This window comes from Cricetulus griseus, chromosome 2 (genome assembly GCF_003668045.3).
Source record: "Cricetulus griseus strain 17A/GY chromosome 2, alternate assembly CriGri-PICRH-1.0, whole genome shotgun sequence".
NCBI lineage: Eukaryota > Metazoa > Chordata > Mammalia > Rodentia > Cricetidae > Cricetulus > Cricetulus griseus.
This window is the reverse complement of record NC_048595.1, coordinates 321,716,584-321,737,254: the sequence shown is the minus strand read 5'-3', so window position 1 is coordinate 321,737,254 and position 20,671 is coordinate 321,716,584. Positions and strand designations below refer to the sequence as shown.

Genomic DNA, 20,671 nt, shown 5'->3' with positions numbered 1-20,671 from the left:
CCCACATAGGTCAAAGAAGCATTACTAAAGCTTAAAACACACGTTGAATGCCACACATGTATAGTGGGAAACTTCATTACCCAACTTTCACCAATGGGTAACTTGATATTCTTATGAGACTCCTAACAGTGGGAGCAAGAGCTGCCTCTGACTCTGTTGCCTGCTTTTGGGACCTATTTCTCCTACCAAATTGCCTCATCCAATCTTAATAGAAGAGAAGGTTCCTAATCTCACTGCAACTTGATATACCATGGCTGACTGATACCCATGGGAGGGCTACCCATCCATATCTGAAGAGAAACAGAGGAGGAGGAGTGAATGGGGAGGGGCAACGAGGGAGGAAAATTAAAAGAAGAGGGAGGGGAAAGAAATTTGTTTGGGATTTATGAACATAATTAATTAATTAATAGAAAATAAAACTTATTTGGTGAAGTGAGACAGGAAGATTGCCAAAAAAAAAAAAAAAGAACCGAGTCAATCCATCTACATTTGATAGAATTTCTGATATATTTTAATTTATTTTACATTTTGTGTTTTTCCCACATAGTTATTTCCCTTTTGTTTCATTTTCATCTATTAGATTTAAATATTTTAAAATTAGGATCTTTACATTGGCTTGAAAATTATGCATCACATTGCTTTTTTTAAATTCAACATACACACAATTTAGTGTTATTTACTATTTTAGTTTTGTCTTATATAAGGCCTTGAAATTAATTGATGTTATTATAAAGCACATTTAAATTGCTCACAGAAAATGGGCCTTTTTGCTCAGCCTTGCACCAAGTTCCTTATCCTGGTTGTTTTCTTTCCAAAGCTTGTCAGCCCTGCTAGATGATGGCATGGGCTTCTAAATTCTTTAAGTATTTCTCTCAAAATGCCTTTTTTATTTTTGCTTCTCTACTGAATTATTGATAAGATTTCTGGGTGTAAAACTATAAGTTCCTTCTTAGTTTTCCTTGGCTCTGTGATTATTTGTTGCTATTGGGTTTTTTTCCCTGTGTGTTGTTGATAAGAAATATGTTTCTGGCTTGTTGCTTTATAAATCCTGCATTTCCTCTGCTTGTTTATTGAGATCTTTCTCTTGATTCCTGCACTCTAAGGTTCACAAAAGTATAACTCAATGTGGATTTGTTTATATTTATCTTGTCTGAGCTCAGTGTACCTCTTCAACCTGAAGACGAAGCATTTTAAAATCCCTTACCCTTTTCTCAAATATTAGTTTCATGCACTATCTCTGGATCACGATCACTAAATCATACACCACTGGCCAAATTTGGTCAGTGCAAATAAAGTTTTATTGAGACAAGTCATATACATTGTGTATACAATGTGTGTAGCTGCTTTTGTGCAAATTTGAGTGGCTGTGAAAGAGACTAATTAGCTCACTGAAAACCTAAAACATTTACTATTTGTTTTATTTTGGAGCATGTGAGTCAGTCTCTGTTCTAGGCTCTCATTATGGAACTTGAATTACATATAAGGGAGACTTTTCAACCCATACCTTATGTCTATTAATCTCTTGTGATTTCTCTGATTTTACCTCTCTGTATTGCATTCTGAAGCATTTTCTTAAATGCTAAATTTTAATTAAGAAATTTTCTTTATAATTATGTATAACTAAATATTTAATATACCTATAGAAGTTATTTCATCAGTTACAGTTTTATTTTATAAGAATTTAGCTTAAATCCTTTTGAAAATAAACTCTTTGAACTTCTGTTTTGTGTAGATGGGTGCTTTACTTGCATGTATGTCATGAACCATCTATGTGCAGTTCCCTAGGTGGCCAGAGAGAGTGTTGGATCCCAGGAACTGGAGCTACAAATGGTTGTGTGACCTGCCATGTGGGAGCCGAGAACTAAACCTAGGTCCTCTGCAAGGGCAGCCATTGCCTCAAACTGCTAAATGTCTCTCCAGCTCTAAGCTTAAATTCTTAAGTTCTGTTTTCCCTTTTGGTATCCAACCTTTTCTATATGCCTCTTAGGCATTTAGAGGGTTTTTTTTTTTGGTTTTTAAGATATATTTTACTTTTAATTATGTGTTTGTGTGTTTCTATGTGTTATGTGCATGTGAGTGCAGGTGCCTGTAGATACTAGAAGAGGGCATCAGATCCCCTGGAGCAAGAGTTTAAGGCAATGAACCCCTTAATGTAGTTGCTTGGAACCTAACTGTTGTACTCTGTAAGAGCAGTAAGCACTCTTAATAATTAAACCATTTCTCTAGCCACCCACTGGAATATTTTAAGTGGTTTAATCACTTCATTTTTTTATGGTATTTAACCTGCTGTCTGTGTCTGTGGTCTCTTGTTATGGTGCATGGATTTCTTTTCTCTTCATGTAATATTTTAGTGGGTCCTGGTTCTAGGAATGTCTCATTCCAGAAATTTAAATTTTGCCTATCTAGACACTTCAGAGATGTGTATCTCTGGGATTAATTTCTACATTAATTTCTTGCCTTCATGATTTCTGCATCTGTGAGTTTTGACAATTTCCAGTGTATGCTGATATGTGCTGCAGGATTCCTTCCTTCCTTTCCATTTTTCTTTCTTCCTATCACCCCTGCCTTATCACACCCTTACCTTTCCATCCTTCCCCCTTTTCCAGCTTTTTTCCTTTCTTCCTTATCTCCCTGTGTTTTCCCTTTTCTATCTCCCCAACTTCAGCTCATACCGCCATTCTCATTACCACTATGCCAGTCAACAGGAAAAATGCTCTAGTTTCATGTCTTTATTGTTTCTCTTTCTGTCTAACAAAAATAATAAATAGATAACACAATTAACATTTTCAGATTCTAGAGCCATATTGATTTTAGTGCACAGAGATAGATAGATTTATTTGTGTAGCTACACCCAGAATTAGGATATGAAATGGTTCCCCTATATAGGCAACATTCTTCATCATTTCCTGAAGCTAGATGTTTCTTTGCCTCTAAAGCACTAACTTTTAAATTATTTGCTTTATGTACTCACACCATGCATGTGTGGCAGTTTCCCTGGAGTCAGTTCTCTCCTTTGGGTCATAGGTCGTCAGGCTTGGCAGCCATTCCCTGTGTTGTATTAAATTCTTGTGTTTCATTCTGGGCATCATATATACATATGTGTTCCAGCCACAGGAGCCAGGAAGGTCAATCTCTTGTTTCCAGGACTACAGTACGTTTTGTACCTACCATATTTACAGGAGCGCAGTCTGCTTGATCAAACCAGAACAGCTATCGCAACACAAACAGATAATCACATCACCCACTGAAATTGTCAGCATTTTCTAGAGGAACAGAACCAATAGGGTGTGACATACATAGGAAGATATTTGATTTTAGGAGATTGACTCACACTATTAGGGAGGCAAGTCCAAAATCTGCAGGGTGGGCCATCTGGCTGAAGACCCACAAAAGAGTCTGATGCAATTCAAGACCATGGGCTGGCTTTACAGAAATCCTTCTTGGCAGAGGGAGAACGCCCAGCCCTCCAAGTCACTGGAAGAGGACTGCCTATATCACAGAAAGCAATTCACTCTATTCAAAGTTCACTACTAACTGTTAATTTCATGCAAGACACTCTCCCAGAAACATCCAGAATGTTCCACAGCATATTTAGAAACATCAAGTTGATGCCTAAAATGAGTCATCTTAAATCTAATTCTTGTCATCTTTTCACACACATGCATTGTGATAAACCATACTTAATCTTCAGAAAATGACAACTATGGGGTCATATTTTCATATAACATAATACAACTCAATCCTGCATATATCTGAAATGTACTTGCTCTTACAAAAGATCCAAAGTTCAGGGTCATGCTCACTCTTCTTAAATATATTACAACTAAAATATTTTGCTATGAAGTTAGCAATAATTACATACTATTTCCTATATAAATCATATATGATATGGGTCTAAAAGTAGGAAGAAAAGAAAGTTGTCTGATACACAAAAACTTACTTGTGGCAAAATAAAAATGAAATATAGCAGTCAGAAGCCTCAGTTCTAGAACTGGGTACATGGTTGTATGTTATATTTATAGCTAAGTTCTTTTTTGAAACAAGGTTTTCATACATAGCTCAAGCCAGCCTTAGAATTTTGTCTCAATCCCCTGAGAGCTGAGATTACACCTGTCTGCTATCATACCTGCCATATATGATTCTTCTTCACATTTTGCTCCATCATTTTCTTTGCCCCTACCAAGCATCTTCTCTAGTTGTAGTTCCTTGGTTGGCACGTTGATACATCTTCATTCCTGGGTGAAGGGTCTGGCTTCTTGGTATGTCTACCAAGACTGCACTATTTTACCTTTCCATTGAACTTAATTCCAAGACATGATCTACTACTAAGGGGTCTTGTGTTTCAGACATAACTCTTCCTTCCCTCCATTGGGGAACAGTAGACCTACTTCTCCCTAGTAGCAAGGACCATCCCTAACCAGAACACAATTCTTTTTCTGTCTGTTGATTTAGAGGTATGGGAGGCCAAAGGGGCTGCAAGGCATTTGTAAAATTTTGGTTCAATAGAATTACTGTTGCATTTCCTGGCTGAACTGAGACCTGCAGGCCAGCAGAACATAATGGGCATAGGTTCAGGAAACAAAAATTTTGTTAGTAGCTCACTAGGGCCACTCTTACTGGAAAACCCATGGAAGAATTAAGAATATTTAAAAGCCAGAACAAATGTAATAAACATTTCTGTAACATTGTTGAATCCACAAGAGTGTTGAAGCATTCCTATTCCAGATGCCAAGTCAGTCTGAACTGGGGGAATGGTTGGATAAAAAGCCTACACTATATATCTTTTTTTTTCTGTGTACACAGTCATACTCTAGAAAGAAGCACCAGTGAACCATATTTTAAACTAAACCACAAACACTACCTTTAGTTTAAAAAAAGAAACACAGTCAATTAGAGCAATTAATTAAAATGCCATTTAAGCAATTGCCACTCAAGCAATTATATTGAAATGTTAGGCAGGGTAGATAGAAGCTTGTCATTGAAGTTTCTACATGATCTTGGTATCAGACTAGAAGTGGACTAGTCAGGCTTCTTAGACATTGGATATAATGTTTACATCCCCAAATTCCAGTGTCTTTGTCTGCCCACCCTTCCTTCCTTCCTTCCTTCCTTCCTTCCTTCCTTCCTTCCTTCCTTCCTTCCTTCCTTCCTTTCTTCCTTTTTTCCTTCCTTTTACTCTTGCTTGCTTTTTTCTTCTTTGCTCTCTTTTTAAACATCCCCACAGACATCCATGCACTTGCCTATACTCTATCAATTTCCTACAAAGTGCTCAAACTCTGTGCCCTAAAGTGAACTTTCCATCATTTATCCCTAACGTATTCTCCCTCTTCTCTTTCTTTTCTTGGGATCTAATTGGATCCTATTTATTCAATCATTTAAGCCCATAGAGCTAAGGATTATTTTTCCTCTCTCCCTAAAGCCACGAGTCCTCACATTCTGTGGATTATACCTTTAAATGTTTGATGAAAGCCTATTGGCGTTGCTGTAATCCCAAACTCATCAGGTTTTGTATAGATGGCTATCAGGGCTCCCAGCCTGTGATGTTCTGTTCTTGTTATGTGAATGTCTGAATGCTGCTCTGCATCCTGTTATTTTATGTCTGTCTCCCTTCTTACTGCCACCTCTTCAGATGTCTACAAGTGGAACAACAAGAGACCATCTCTGAATAGATAGGATTAAGTTGTATTAACATTGTCTTGGGGTTCCACCCTCTCACTCTGAGGTCAGAAATATTGCAGAGTCACAGTGTTCCCTCATGGAACTTGCTCCTAAAGAAGAAAAACTGAGGACATCATTGTTTGTCAGCTCATCCTGGCTTCTCCAGACTTTGAACATGACATCCTTCTTATTTTTATTGTTGATGCAGGGTGAGATAACTGATGTGTGATGTGCTAGACAGAACCTGGGCAGGATCTGTGACTACTCCAAGAACAGGTAAATTTCTGTGCTGGTCCTGTACTTCAGCCCAAGAAGACCTGGAAGCTTCCCTTTTGGATGTTTGGAGAATCCTGAGCCTGCTGTATTGGAAATCTACCTTGCTGGAGAGATCACACATGGAGAGGCCATATGGAAAGAGAGAGTATGGGGCAGGGGAGAGTGAGAGCAAGGGAGAGAGAGAGAGAGAGAGAGAGAGAGAGAGAGAGAGAGAGAGAGAGAGAGAGAGAGAGAGCTATCCGGTTGGATCTTCTAGCTGACTCCATCAAGGCAACTATTCACAACAAAGAGTTACCCTGGACACTCCTGCCTGATAGCATGCCAGCTCACCCCAGGCCCAGCTGGCAGCACATAGAGCTTCAGAACTGCCCGAATGAACCCAGCCAGTCCACTGAACATGGGGATAACGCAATGGCTTTTTGTCTAAAGCCTCTGTTTAGAAGTGGTTTCCTCCATGGCAATAACTGAATAACTGATGCAGGGGTCATCGATTGTGTGTGTATGGTCATTTAATTATTCATTTAGCTGAACTCCACTCCCAGGCATTCGGGATGATTTTCTGTGGGTTGAAGTTAGCCATTCAATGCAAAAACCCCTCTAGTTCACAATCAGTACAGAGCTTGGCATTTTTTAAAAGAGGAACTCATTTGATGATCCTTATTGATATCTGAAGCCCAGGAAAGCACACACATAACAAAGACCACAAGCTCCAGGCTATGCACTGAATTGGCTAGATTCTTCCTGGTCTCTTCTTCATTAGGAAGTGCAATTATGTTGGCCTGTAAGACGATCGTTTAGGGTCTTGATAACATTGATCTGAACTTCCCTTGGCAGGGAATAAGGACAGTATTAGATAAAAGAGAGGTGCAGTTTTAGTTTAGAAAACTTTTATGAAATTAAAGGGGAAATAAAAGAAGGCTATCAAATTGAGTATTGTCTATCAGACATCAAGATGCTATCTATCACTTGACCCACTGGCCACAGGGACATTGCAGTCTCTCTTCTCTGGAGTAGAATTGGCACTGGTAAGCGATTGTATGGTTAAGGATCTTCCCTCTCATGTGCAATGTGCAATCTCATTGTAAGTGACACTGGCTTCAGTGAGCCAGGGAAGTCACTCTGCAGTGGGCATTGTGATGCACACTGGTACTTGGAGATGGTAGCAGAAAGATCAGAAGTTCATCTTTACATAACATAGTGAGGTTGAGCCCATCCTGAGCTGCACAAGTCCCCATCTCACAGAATGAAGAATGAATGAATGATGTCTTCATGCTGGCTCAGTGCTCTTTCTGCTTGTGTGGGTAGACAGGAAGGACCCTAGTGAATGAGAGAGCTCTAGGTAAGAAGGAACCCAGCTCTCTGAGTTATGTTAGAGAGCAGAGCCTTTGGCCAACTAGGAATACTCACCATGAAGAGTTATAGGGGAAAAATAAAATGCTGTTTTATTTGAGACTTTAGAAACTTGAAGCTCTACCCTGTTAGTGCAGGTGTGGGTGAGAAAGCCCCCAAATTGTGAGCATGGGAGAGCTATCCATATTTCACATCTGGCTGACCAACCCCACAGCTGTCCAGGCTCAGACCCAAGGCTATGACTTGGCCTGCCCCAGCATCCACCCATCTATAATCTGCAGGAGCATGTTAAGGGGCCTGACCTGCAGACCCAAAGCTGCAGGAACTCCATGACACAGGGCAACAGTTGGATGTTACAGGAAGAGTCCTACTGAGGACCCAGCATCCATAGTGTAGTAGAAACCAGAGGCCTCAAACCAGACCAATGACTCTGACTGAACACTTGCAAGTAAAGATATATGGCCAAAAGTGTTCACAGGGTTACTCACTGTGTCACACTGCAGCATCCCTTTTCTTCTTTTCTCCCCTCCCTTTAAATTTGTTTTTGGGGGTATGCCTGGGTAGAGCGTACATGTGAAGGGACAGAAAATGAGTGGGTTCAAGACACATGATATAAAAGACACATAGAATAAAAAAAAAAGAAAAGGAAACAAACCTGAGGCTCATTTGTTATAGCAGCTAGCATTCCCCTAGTGAGCACAGTCGTCCTTTTCTGTGAAAATCCGCATGATCTTTTCATGGAGAGATCATTACTAGTTTTGAATGGAGGAGTTGATTCATTTTATTTAACTGCTCACATTTACAAATAGGGCAATGCTATGCACTCTGTGGAATACTCTACCCTGTTAGTGCAGGGTAGAGTATTCTCATAGTAAATGAGATCTTATGGTACCTCATTGATGGAACATTACAAAGTCCCCATTCTGAGTACTCTGGACACCTCATCTGGCTGGATCAACCTGGTAACCCATGAACTGAATTCTCTTAGTGTCCCATTTCTTTCAGATAGGTTAAGAACTTACCAGATGTTACACTAGTCACAGACCCCTGCAGCCTGACTTCTTAGGATGGACGGCTGTCACTAAGCTACTCTGAGTAGAACCCTATAGGATACTCAGCACAGAGCCTGGCACACAGAAAGCGCATCACACACATGAATTTTATTTTCCTTCCTGGCCGAGGAAAAGAGGAATATGAAACAAACACAGAAAAATAAACAAAATAAAGATGTCTGTGAAGTGTTCATGATATTGATGTACAGGATGAAAATTGACCCAGAGGCTGGCCTTACTTCAGGAAGAATGGGACGGCTGCATCCCATACATCTTTATCATCTCATTCAATCTAGCACACATTCCTTGAGGCAAACTAGTCTAAGTGTCTCACTTGAGATGTAGCTGAAAAGCAAGATGGCCTTTTCAGTTTCGGTCGTGCAGCACTTTACATACCTGAAGGACTTTCAAAAAATTACAGAGCCATAATGAGAATGCACGGCTTTCTCCCCAGTCATATCAGATACTATTAGATCGTCTCCGGAACCAAGCTCGAAGCGCTCTTTAAAAGAAGGAGCGGCAATTTCCCCCATCCTAATTGCTACACCGAGAGCAATTTGTCTTGGGAGCTGCACAACCACTTTCTTCGTTCACCTGAAGTTTCATCAAAGCCATATGCTTAATCAATGTTTGCTCATGTTTATGGTCTAGTGCTTGCTGACAGCAGGTGCAAAAAAGAGTAAGTCCCCATCTGCATACAAGTCCCCTTAAATTCCCCGGCATGCTGTTTCTGCTGTCGTTTCAGTAGACAGGTGATTTTTCATGGCACCTTCATGAGCTGCTCTCACCTCCATAGCTGGCTCCATTTCCCTACCTGCTGTGTCTGGAAGATGTGGTCTTATTTGTGCCACGTAAGTAGTGTGCAGACTCTCTCCTTGCTCATCGACTCATCTTAGTACTTGATGTCAACAGGAAACTGACGCTCTCTGCCAAGTCATTTAGAAGCTGTTGCTAGCATGTCAGGGAAGCCAGGCCAAAAGTGAACTGTGGGGTTGTGCCTTTTTGGACATCAGCAGAGACCTTAAAATAGCTTTAGTGACCCTGGGATCTAAAGAGTTTAACTTCGGGAAGGTCATTAACCTTAATGATAATCACCCACCTAACCAGCCATCAAGGCCCTGGAAAACTGCATTAAGTCCTACCTCCTCACATTATTTGTTCCCAGAAGTGAGGGAGGCAACTCAGCTAACTGCTACTCATTATAAAGGTGGCTTGCAAACCAAGGGCACAGTGTAGTGCTCAGGGGCAGGCACTATTTCTCTTTGATTTCTTCATTGCATTTGGTCATAGATTCCTTAAGGCAAAGGAGACAGTCTGCCATCCATGAACGCTGAGGGGAAGAAGAATGAATGCCTAGCCTCTTAGAAAGACTTCTATTGATGCTGGGGGTTGTCTGTGTCTGTGTTGATTCCCATCCTGCCGTCAAACACATCCACTGCAAGTCATGCACGAGTTTTGAGTGTTATATGAAGTTGAGCCATTATTTTACTGTGTAGAACTCTTAAAATTTTAGTAGTGCCATGTCTTGACAGCAGGCTTCTTTTAATCTCAGGGAGCCACCATAAAGGCAGCAGAAGTAAGGCACAATATTAAACGCCTGTTTTGTATGCTCGTTCTTAAGATGTGGAAAACACACACTGCGTGGAACAGAGGCAGCCACAGACTGACTCCCTGAAGACATGGCGTACATTTTAAGATCTAACCAAGCCATGACTATGCCAATGTTTCTTTGCCACTTTGGTTTTCTGTTCCATCACAGGCTCTAAAACACTACATGAATAGATTTCTCAATCAGCTCTAGAAGGTACTCAAGAAAGAGAAAGGGGGAGAGGGCAGAAATCAAGCCCTTCAGGGAGTTTGAAGGCCAGACATCTAAAACAAGAAAAGGAGAATTAGAGAAAAATCACAGGAGAAAGAGAAACCTCAACATAAGGTACATGAAAACTAATAGAAATTCAAGATCTATTGTGTTGGCAAATCAAAGCCCAGACCCACCATACTAGAGAGTGCTAGCTATCACCAGGGTAGCCACACACATGAGAGGGGAACACACATTGCTTCTTTATGGTGCTTTAGTCAGCTTCCGAACAAAGCCCAGACAAACTGATCAGAGCAGAGGCATTTACCTATAAGGCAGAGGCAGTGGTTATACTGGCTTTATAGCAGGCGTTCTAGGGAGCTTAGCAACTAGAGATTTAGAGAGTGGACTGCCCACTTCCTAGAGGAGCCCTTTCACCTAGACAGGCTCCACATCTAATTGACAGTCTTTTCATGGGAAGAGTCCTCTGCCTGTGCTTCAAAGAGGGAGCCTTGCTGTTTACCTGGCAGGAGATCCAGAAACCTGTTCCTCAGCTTTAATTTAAGCGCAAGGCTGGCAGAGAATCGGGATCATGGCGTGATGGTAGAAAGTCATGGTAGAGAGACTTGGCAAGAGACATTGCACAGATTTGTCTAGACTCTATTTAGAGACCTGCACGAGATGGAGGGTGATAGATTGCCAGTGCTGTGTCTAGCTACCAGGAATCTGTATTTGCCTCCAAACCAGAACACTTAAAACAACGATCAAAATGCACCAAACTGTCCCCTTGGTGAGTCTCTGTCTCTGTCTGTCTCTCCCCCCTCCTCTCTCTCCCTCTCACACACACACACACATCGAAAAGTGGAAACATGGCTTCAGAGTCAGACTTCTGACTTTGGTTAAGAAAACCTGTCTCTTGTTTAGATAGGACAAAGGCTTATAGTTCCTGCTAGTTTACAGTCAGTAGAAAAATCTTTCTCTCAATTCTTAACAAGCAGATGGTATGGACAGAGATAATCATCGTGAACAAGTGTGATTAAACGAATGATTCAACCTGCAATTACCATAGTGTCTATCAACATCGATACATCCATGGTTAGGTATCTCATTTTTCAACTATGTGATTATCCATGTCAATAACCGCTATATGGAAATTCAACTGCAGTTTCCAGTAGAAAGCAGAAAAGTGGAACAGTTTGGCTGTTAATTGAATATTTGTGTAAGCTGAATAATTATGGTTGTTAGGAAATAATTACTACAATGAAATACATGATAAAATCTGAGCTATGGAAGGACAAATGCAGCCAGTCCTCACTAGAGAATTGGCAGGTATGTCTTGACTATCTTGAGTGACAGTGTAGTTTCTTATATGTTGGTTACCTCATTGAAACATAACACCTCATAACTGCTTATGGCATATGAGGTTGTTTTCCCCCTTTTGTTTTTTCAGAGAGAGTCCTACAACTCAATAATTAGGCAGGTATGGAACATTATCTCCATGAGATCTAAGGCATCCAGCCCTTCCTGAACCCCATTAAAGAAGTATCTGGACTGATAAAGTTTAGGCAGAGGAGATTTCAAACTCAACTTGAGCCTAGGCTTAGTTTCTTTGACTTGAACAGTCATACAATAGTTTCTTCATTAGATTTTGTATACCATCTACAGCAAAGCATCTGCCACACTTCTCACTTGCAAGATGACACCAAAATTAAATGAACATTGAGCTCACTAATTTATTCTAAATATATGCAAATTTCTCAGTATGGTTGTAGACTTAACCCTTGGCTTCTGAAGGTGCTTTGAAGTTTTGCTTTATATATTTTAGAAGTATGTTATTGTTTAGAAGTATGCACAAAGATTTAGTGACCTGTGCCTCTAGATCAGCGATTCTCAACTTGTGGGTCATGACCCCTGTGGGTAGAGGCCACCCAAGACCATTGGAAAACACAGATATTTACAATATGATTCATAACAGTAGCATGAAGAACTGCATTAAAGGGTCGCAGCCTTAGGAAGGATGAGAACAACTGCTCTAGATTGAACTCCACAAGTGTGTCTTGGTCCCTTCCTGCTCTCCTTAGGATAGCAGGATGGCTGTCTCAGGAAGGAGATGGACACTTCCCCTTCCCCAGGTCTTTTGAGCACCAATGAACCATGGAAGAGCATGCCCTGGTTAGCTGGAATGTCCCATAAGTGCTCTGGAATATTTCAAGATGCCCCTCCACCCTTTTCTTGTCAGAGGCACAGGACCATTCTTCTCCAATGTTCACTGTGGAATGTAGTCAGCTTCCCAGGGTAAAACTAGGCACGGGGTGTGTCCACATCTTGGTCCCCGGGAGTTGATTTCAGTCCTCGGGCTTGCCTATGCCATGCCTATTACAGGTTGTCCTGTGGTACTGCTGGTTCTGGAGCAGGTCTGCTCTTAGCCTGCTCTGGAAAGCTAATGGTGCAGGCAGAGATTAGAATTTCCTTTTGCTTCTGCCAAACTGGGCATTTTGTCATTTATAAAGTATTTCTTTTTAATTTCTGATAGTTCCTTTGCGTTGAACTTTCTTTATATTGTGTTTAAGTAGTCACAGCCCTTTCATTCTGGTTAGTATATATTTTCCCAGTGTTTCGCTCTGGACTTCCTTATACTTTGGATGTTTGTTCCTATCACAAGAATTTGCTTTGTTTTATGTTATAAACCTGTCTTATGGTCTTTGAATTTTAATTAAAACATTTGGTTCACTTTATGGAGTTGCTGATGTTTGAGACTTGCTATCTTTGGGTGAAAAATAGCTTTTAACTCTTCTATTCCTAACTCAGAAATTAATTTGTTGGATATTCTGATTGTTCATTTCTATTTAGAAAACCACTCCAAAACATAATGACTTAAAATTAGCAGTTTGGTGATGATTTAGTAAGTCAGGAACTCAAGAAGAACTTGGAGAGGTAGCTGATTTCCCTCCTGCAAGGCCAGCATCTAAGATGGTTTCTTTACTCATGTATCTGGATGCTGGTACTTTTTGGTCGGCTGGTTTCTCCCCTTCCTCACTCTTTCTCTCTCTTCTTCCCTCTATTTCTCCCCTCCCCCCAAACCCTCAAATAGTGTTTTGTTCTATAGATCCTGCTTGGCCTGTGTACCTTACTGTGTAGCTGTTGGGGACATAAATAGCCTATGTGGTATATATGAGGGTTACTTTCTAAGAGGCAGAAATGATAAATACAAGACTAGATCATGGCTATTCTAGAATTGACACAAAAACACTCTGTCATATTCCACCAACCAAAGCAGTCACAAGGCCTCCTAGGTTCAAAGGAGTGAGGAAATAGATTCTGTTCCATGTCAGCAAAGAGTCAAGGCCACAAAATAAAAACATGTTGCATAAAATGTGTGGGAAGATACAGATTGCTGTGGCCATCTCTAAGAAATACAATCTGCTACACACACACACACACACACACACACACACACACACACACACACACACACACACGGTGGGGAGGGAGGGGGGACTTCCTCATTGTGTTTTCTTTTCTTGCCCATTTGTTTTGTTTGATTGCTAAGAAATGAAAATATGTATATTGGATTATCAAGTTTCATAGAAAACATTACTTTTGCCTATTTCTGATTGATGATAAGATCCAGGAACTTTATGAATGCCTCCATTCTCACAGACCTACAATTTTTCATATATTTTAATTTTACATATAATTCAAAACATATCATAAATAATCATTACCAAAGATTTGTACAGTTCATTAAGTTTCTTTTTTTTTACACTACTTTGCTTGCTTTTCATTCCTTCTATGTCTTCAATCTCTCTTCTAAGATAGTTTTCACTTTGTGTCCTTTGACATTTCCTATGACATGTCTGCTTATAACAAAATCTGCTATTCCAAAAATATATGTATCTGTTTCATTCTTCTGAATGTAGATTTCTATTTTGCAGATATTTCACTTGAAGCAATTTTCTACTTTACTTACATTTTCTGTATTGTGTATCTAATAGTCTCTTTTTTGAGGAACTAGCCTTTGCAGTGTTTATGCTTGCCTTTTTTCTAGGTAGCTTATTTGTTCTCAGTTTTATTACATCACCTTGTGACTTTTTACTATTTTTTTTTGCATGGCATGCCTCAGCATCTTGTAGAAGATGGCTAGCTTTTTTATATCCTAAATAGGCTTGCTTCTAATTTGTTTCTCTTTACATTTTCAGTCTATGTTTCTGGCTTTTTTTCCATCTACCTGTCACATTTTAATATAGAAATCATGTGACATATAAGAATTCTAAGCTTATTTCTGGTAGTCAACAAAGTGATTTTGGCTATCCTAATGATCCTAACACAGACTGAAATTCAAGTTAGTTCAAGAGCGTGCCACATTATTGCAGCTCACATTTGTTCCTGAAGGGTAACCTTGGGCATTGCAGGCACAGCTGTGGATGTTTATCAGCACTCCTCTGTCATAGTGGGTCCTGCAGTCCTAACTTTTATTCCTCTGATGAAGTTGACTGCTTAGCTCTCAGTTACTTGGATGCTTTGGATCTCACTGTTTGTGTCCCTAGACGGAAAAGAGATAGAGACTGGCTCCACTCATCTATCTCTCTGCTGTGTGCCTTTGTCTCCAAATTCCTCTCTTTTTAGTTCCCTTGTTTTCAGTGTTCCTCGGGAGGAGGGACTTATGTATCACCATGGCCATAATTAACAGAAGAATCCTGTTCTCAAAACACTTAAATTATAATGTAAAATTTGAATTCTGCTTTCTCCTCACTCAAATTTATTAAAAAAGAAAGCTAATGATAATAATGTTCATTTCATGTCTCCAGGTTCAACTTAAAACAAAAAGAAATTGAATGTAATCAAAATTTGTTAAATGGGGACCTGGCTCCTTGTAGTCCCTACAGCATCCTCAGTCACTCATGTAACACCTTCCAACTTAGGTGACAAAAACATTGGAATGGACATTTGTGATTGCATAGAGTATAAAATCAGTCAAGCAATGAAAATTAAATTCAGTATTGCAAGTAGAGAGACTATGGTGGGTAATGTATATGGTGTTTATGGCCAAATGAATATCCGGATCCGAGGAGCATACTTCATCTCTACATACTTTACAACTACCTCTTGGCTATCAGACAGTGAGATAGCTATGCATGAACGCAAAGCTGAGAAATCCATAGCCTTCAGTCAGTGGAAAATTTTTTCAGAAATTTGTCATCCTACCTGATACCAAGATATAATTACAAAATGTATAATTACAATGTATTATAAAACCTCCATACTGGGGGAGATGCAAGTGTGATGCTGAGAAATATGCAGATGACATGATGAGACAGAAAGAAAATATACTGAAAGATTCATGAGTACTTGAACATTTGGGATATGATGAGGAGACATCTAGAACCAACGTCTAAAGAGCAGGTTGGTTGGTAAAGATGCAGGCACAGACGGACTTCCACCTGAAAAACTAAATCAAGAAAAAAAAAAGCTAAGTCTAAAAAGTAACACAGTTAAAAGTTAGTGGGAAGAATTGGGCTAGAATATCCTTGTAATCTTGAATAATGAGTCCTAACAGGACTCAAAAACACACAAAAACCAAAACACAAAGTTAATAGATTTGACTGTGTCAATGCTAAGTATTCTGACCAGCAAAACGAATCAGGGATAAAGTTACCAGATGAGAAACTTTTGGGGAAAGATGTCAATAACATTTTCTAAAGGCAGAGAATAACCCAGCACACACAAGTAGTGTCTCATTCTGACCTCTGCTCAAATAGTACCAGCTGCAAAGGACTTCCTGTCCAAAATACCACCCAAGTTTTATTCTTGGTAGTTTAATTTTTCTTCTAACATCTACCAGAACATATCATTCATGAGATGATTGTTTGTTCATTTTTCTTTCTCCCATTAAGTTGCAAGCTCTACAAGAGAATTTTTTTCCTGTTTCATTCATTTTACTACCTTAGCATATGTGTGGTGTCTGACATATAGTGAACAATCAATGAAATCTATTAGATGAGTGAATGAGCAAACTCCTGAGAATGAACCTGGGTAAGAAAAGAATACTGTGGGAAAACATCAAGGCATATATGTAGGTACTTCCTAAACTGAGTTTGAATTTATGATTGCTTGAGGGGAAGATGGGAAATAGATCTTTAAAGATGAAGTTTGTGGTTTGGATCTGAAATGTTCCCTCAAAGACCCATGTATTGAAGCTCGTTTCCCTGTGTAGCAGTGACCAGAGAAAGGGCCTGTGAAATGATTGAGTCATGAGTGTTCACACATTGAAGCTTCATCATGGAAAGGACTATTGATGTTGTCTCTCCTCTTGACTGACACAATGGAACCAGTCAAACTTGCACTGAGCTCCACCCCCCCCCCCATCATGGTCAGAATCATGCTCACCCTATTAGTTGTTTTTCTCAGGTGTTTGTCACAGCAACAGAAAGCTAACATACCCTATACCTGTGTTCTTCATTCCAAGCATAAAAGTGAGCATAACAAATTAAGTATCCGTATAAATTGAAATCACAGAGAGAAAAGATATTTATTGAAGGGGTATTCTCATTAAGAGAGTCATCAGTGTTAGGTAAGAACATAGAGGAGTCAGGGCAGAGTGAAAAACTGATTGTATCTACCAGGAGGCCATCTTGTTGGCTTATTTTATAGCTTCAGACAAGATCTGTACATTTCTTGTTGTTCTTTTCTAACTTGTGAAAAGTAAAAATGGTTTTCAGCCATCTCACTGTCTCACTAGTTCAATAACATCCTTGAACTATACATTAAGTGGAAATAGAAGTTAGTAATTAGCTGCAAATTACTTTGATTTAGAAAGAAATGTTCGTGCTTAGGTTATCATTACCTGCAGTGAGGATTCTATTTCTCTTGTGGGGGGATTCAATCTCTAATTGAAAAGTATAGGCATTGTATAAAAGAAGTGTATGCTGTAGAAAGCCTCAGCAACCACCATGGCAATGAGCAGAGAGACAGTTGACTTTCAATGGCAGCAGCAGTGTCCTCACTAGCACAGGTCTGAACTTACCCAGAAGAGAACCTGGTCATGTAGCCAGGTCTGGTGCAATGTATGATCTGTGGCCAACTTGGCGTCCATCGTTTTTCCTAGGGAGTCATTAACATCAGAAAGCTGAGCTAAGAGGTCAACCTTCCAGCTGCCTTTTCCAGGTCCCAGTCACATCCTGTATAATTTCTATTCTGATTCAAAGGATGGGGGAAAGCATTAACAAGAAAAAAACAAAACAAAACAGAACATTAAGTTTGCTAAAACCATGAGCACATGCCATCAAAAATAGAGCATTTTGTTTACCAAATTGTCTGATGACTGTCTTAGGACATGGGGATTATGGATGATAAATTGTGCTACATTTCCTAAATTATCAAAAAGGAAGGCTTATTGTGAGAGGGGAAAAAAATAGAACTTTTGTGGGGATAGGGTCAGCCAGACACGTTTTTTTAAATTTTTTTTTTATTAGTTCAAATTAGGAACAAACTTGTTTCATATATCAATCCCTTCTCCCTCTCCCTCTCCTTCCCCACACCCACCATCCCCCACCCCGACCTACCCCCCACCCCATCCACCCTCCACTCCCAGGCAGGGTAGGGCCCTCAACGTGGGCTCCCCCAAAGTCCACCACTTCATCCTGGGCCAAGCCTAGGCCCTTCCCCATGTGTCCAGGCCAAGAGTGCATCCCTTCACGTGGGATGCAGCCCGACACTTTTCACAGCACTTTATAAGACCTCAGATTTGGAGGGCAGCCCTTCAGGAAGAAGAGGCAGGGCGTTCAGATGGATGGCTCTTCAGAACTGGCACAGAAGCTCCTCTCTGAGATACGTTTTGAAAACATCCCCTAAGCAGAGCATCCCCCCCTCTCCCCAAGCTCCTCAGTAGGCAGGCTTTCATGCAGAGGAGGGATTGAAGTGTGAGAATGAGCCAATCTGTCAGTCACTGTGGGGACTGCAGCTCTTCTCTCGTTCTACTGCTCTTCATCTTCGAGCTCACTCTGCTGCCTTTGATTCTCAGCATCCCATGACTTGCACAGACACAGCTTGCCAACTGGCACTAGACTAACAGCAAACTCAGTATTGACATCATCTGGCCAAGCACAGAGCCAACAAAATGAATCTGCCTGATATATGTACGTCCTGACTTACTTTGGGATACCATTCCTCAGCTCATAGAAGGCCACTGGTGCTTTTTCCATATCATGTCCCCAAAATACACACCACTGGCAAGTGTTACCAGTGGTAAGGAAGGCAAGAAAACTTGACATGTCAAATGTACTTGAAGCTGAGGGAGGAAGGTTATGCATCCCATGTTATATTATATTATATTATATTATATTATATTATACCTTTAGAGTATTATACCTTTAGAATTTCCACTTTAGACCACGTGACTTCACCTGGTTATAATTTGTATTTTACTAGAAGAGTCTGTGGCATGGTCTCAGACCTCTTAGGAGACATTACCTCATCAATCCTCTCATGGTCCTCTGGGAGAGAGGGATTGATCTTGTTAGGGAAGAGAACGTGAAAACTAAGCTTCTTGGAGCTCAACTGAGAGATGTGGACCCAAGTTCATAAAAGGACATGGCAGGGCTCTGGATTCCTTGGCCAAGACTCCTGCACCTAGAAAACTACATGGAGGCAGAGCCTCCCTGCCTGTGCAGCCCTGTTTGTCCCACACAGAGGATCCAAGGCACCTCCTGGTATGGGCTCTAGGTTCTTCTTAATACTCTACAGCAGTAGTTCTGAACCTGTGGGTTGTGAACCCTACTGGGGTCAATGACTCTTTCATAGGGGTCACATATCAGATATCCTACATGTCAAATATTTATATTACAATTCACAACAGTAGAAGTTTGGCGGGGAAGATGGGGATGACAAGCTCACCTAGTTCCTAGCCTCTGGTAAAATTGAGCAGGGCATGGGGCTGGGTCAAGTCTGCTGGAACCAGCTTCTCCCCTGTCCTAGGATTCTCTGCCCAAGCTTAAGGACCTGACATTTCTCAAGAACCAGCTGGAGTGCCTACAGCAGCGTGTGGAGGATGAAGTCAGCAGTGATGATCTATCTGCAGCATTACATGGGCCCCAGCACCTATCAGGTGCTGAGCAATCTCAAGATTGGAAGCACGGCTCTATTTTACTGCCTCTGCCTAGGGCATCCCCTCTCTGCACGTCAGGGGTTGGCACTGCTGCTGCTGCTGGCTGCAGGAGCCTGCTATGCATCAGGTGGCTTTCAGGAACCTGTGAACGACCTTCCTGGGCCCCTGTCAGCAGCCTATCACTCCACTGGGACTTCTGCTCCTCATCTCATATTGCTTCATCTCTGGCTTGTCATCGGTGTACACTGAGCTAATCATGAAATGACATCGGCTGCCCTTGGCTCGCCAGAACCTCTTCCTCTACACTTTTGCAGCGATCCTGAACCTCGGACTGTATGCTGGCAGTGGTCCAGGCCCAGGCTTCCTGGAGGGTTTCTCTGGATGGGCAGTGCTTGTGGTGCCGAACCAGGCAGTAAATGGACTGCTTGTGTCAGCTGTCATGAAGCATGGCAGCAGCATCACATGCCTCTTCATTGTGTCTGCTCCTTGGAGGTCAATGCTGTGATTTCAGCAGTGCTGCTCCAGCTCCGGCTTACAGCCGTCTTCTTCCTGGCCCCATGCTCATTGGCCTGGCTGTGTGCTTGTACCTTGGTAGCCCCTAAGGCCTTGGCCACCCCCACTCTCACTTGTGGCTGTATAGATTAGATGCAACCTCCAGAGCCACCTCCCATCTCACCACCCACCCCACCCCAGCAGCCCTGTAACAAGTGCCTTGTAAGAAAAGCTAAGGTGGTCGAGTTAGCCTTTGGATGTTCAGGTGGGTGAGCGTTACCACTAGGAGGCATACAGAGTGGACTTGGTTAAGGAAACACCTAACTGTATCCCTATATTCCTTCATACTAAAGAACTGGGAACCCCAAACTCAGGCTTAGGCAGCCTGTCCTTGAGGACCCTGCCTTGTCCTGCATGAACATGGCTACTTCAAGTGAAGTTTTGTTCTTGCCTGCAGTGGTCACTCCTGAAGACCCCTTGCCCTGGAGCTTCATGCTGTCTGCTCTGCACAGCATGATTTCCATATAAGGGATAATTAGTTTACCCACTCCACAGTGCTGTTCCTCTTACCCAGCCATTCTAGAAAGGTCAGAGGGGGGCTGGAGCTTGACTCATCTCAGGGAACACTGCCCCTGGACCCTGGCTTAAGTCTACACTCCTGACCCCTGTGCTAACTCAAGGGCCCTGTTGTAGCCCACTTCACCTCTAAGGAACTTAGGAGGTACTGTTTTTCCCACTCTTGCCCCCACCTAGTGGTGTCCCAGCTCCCAGCAGCCAGGGAAGGCTCTGCAGAGTAACCAGGGACCAGGTACAGAACACATTTATAGCTAATCAGTGTCTGACTACTTAAGCAATAAAGTCTTAATAAAGTGTTCAGTGTATAGGGTGCTTCCTACAACCATACACACACACACACACACACACACACACACACAATTCCCA

The 20,671-nt window shown here is 41.3% G+C and overlaps 1 pseudogene; it reads left to right on the top strand.

Annotated features, from left to right (window-relative positions):
* LOC100752111 overlaps positions 1-19,839 on the top strand; it is a 131,451-nt pseudogene extending 111,612 nt beyond the window's left edge.
* Positions 19,840-20,671: the final 832 nt, after the last annotated feature.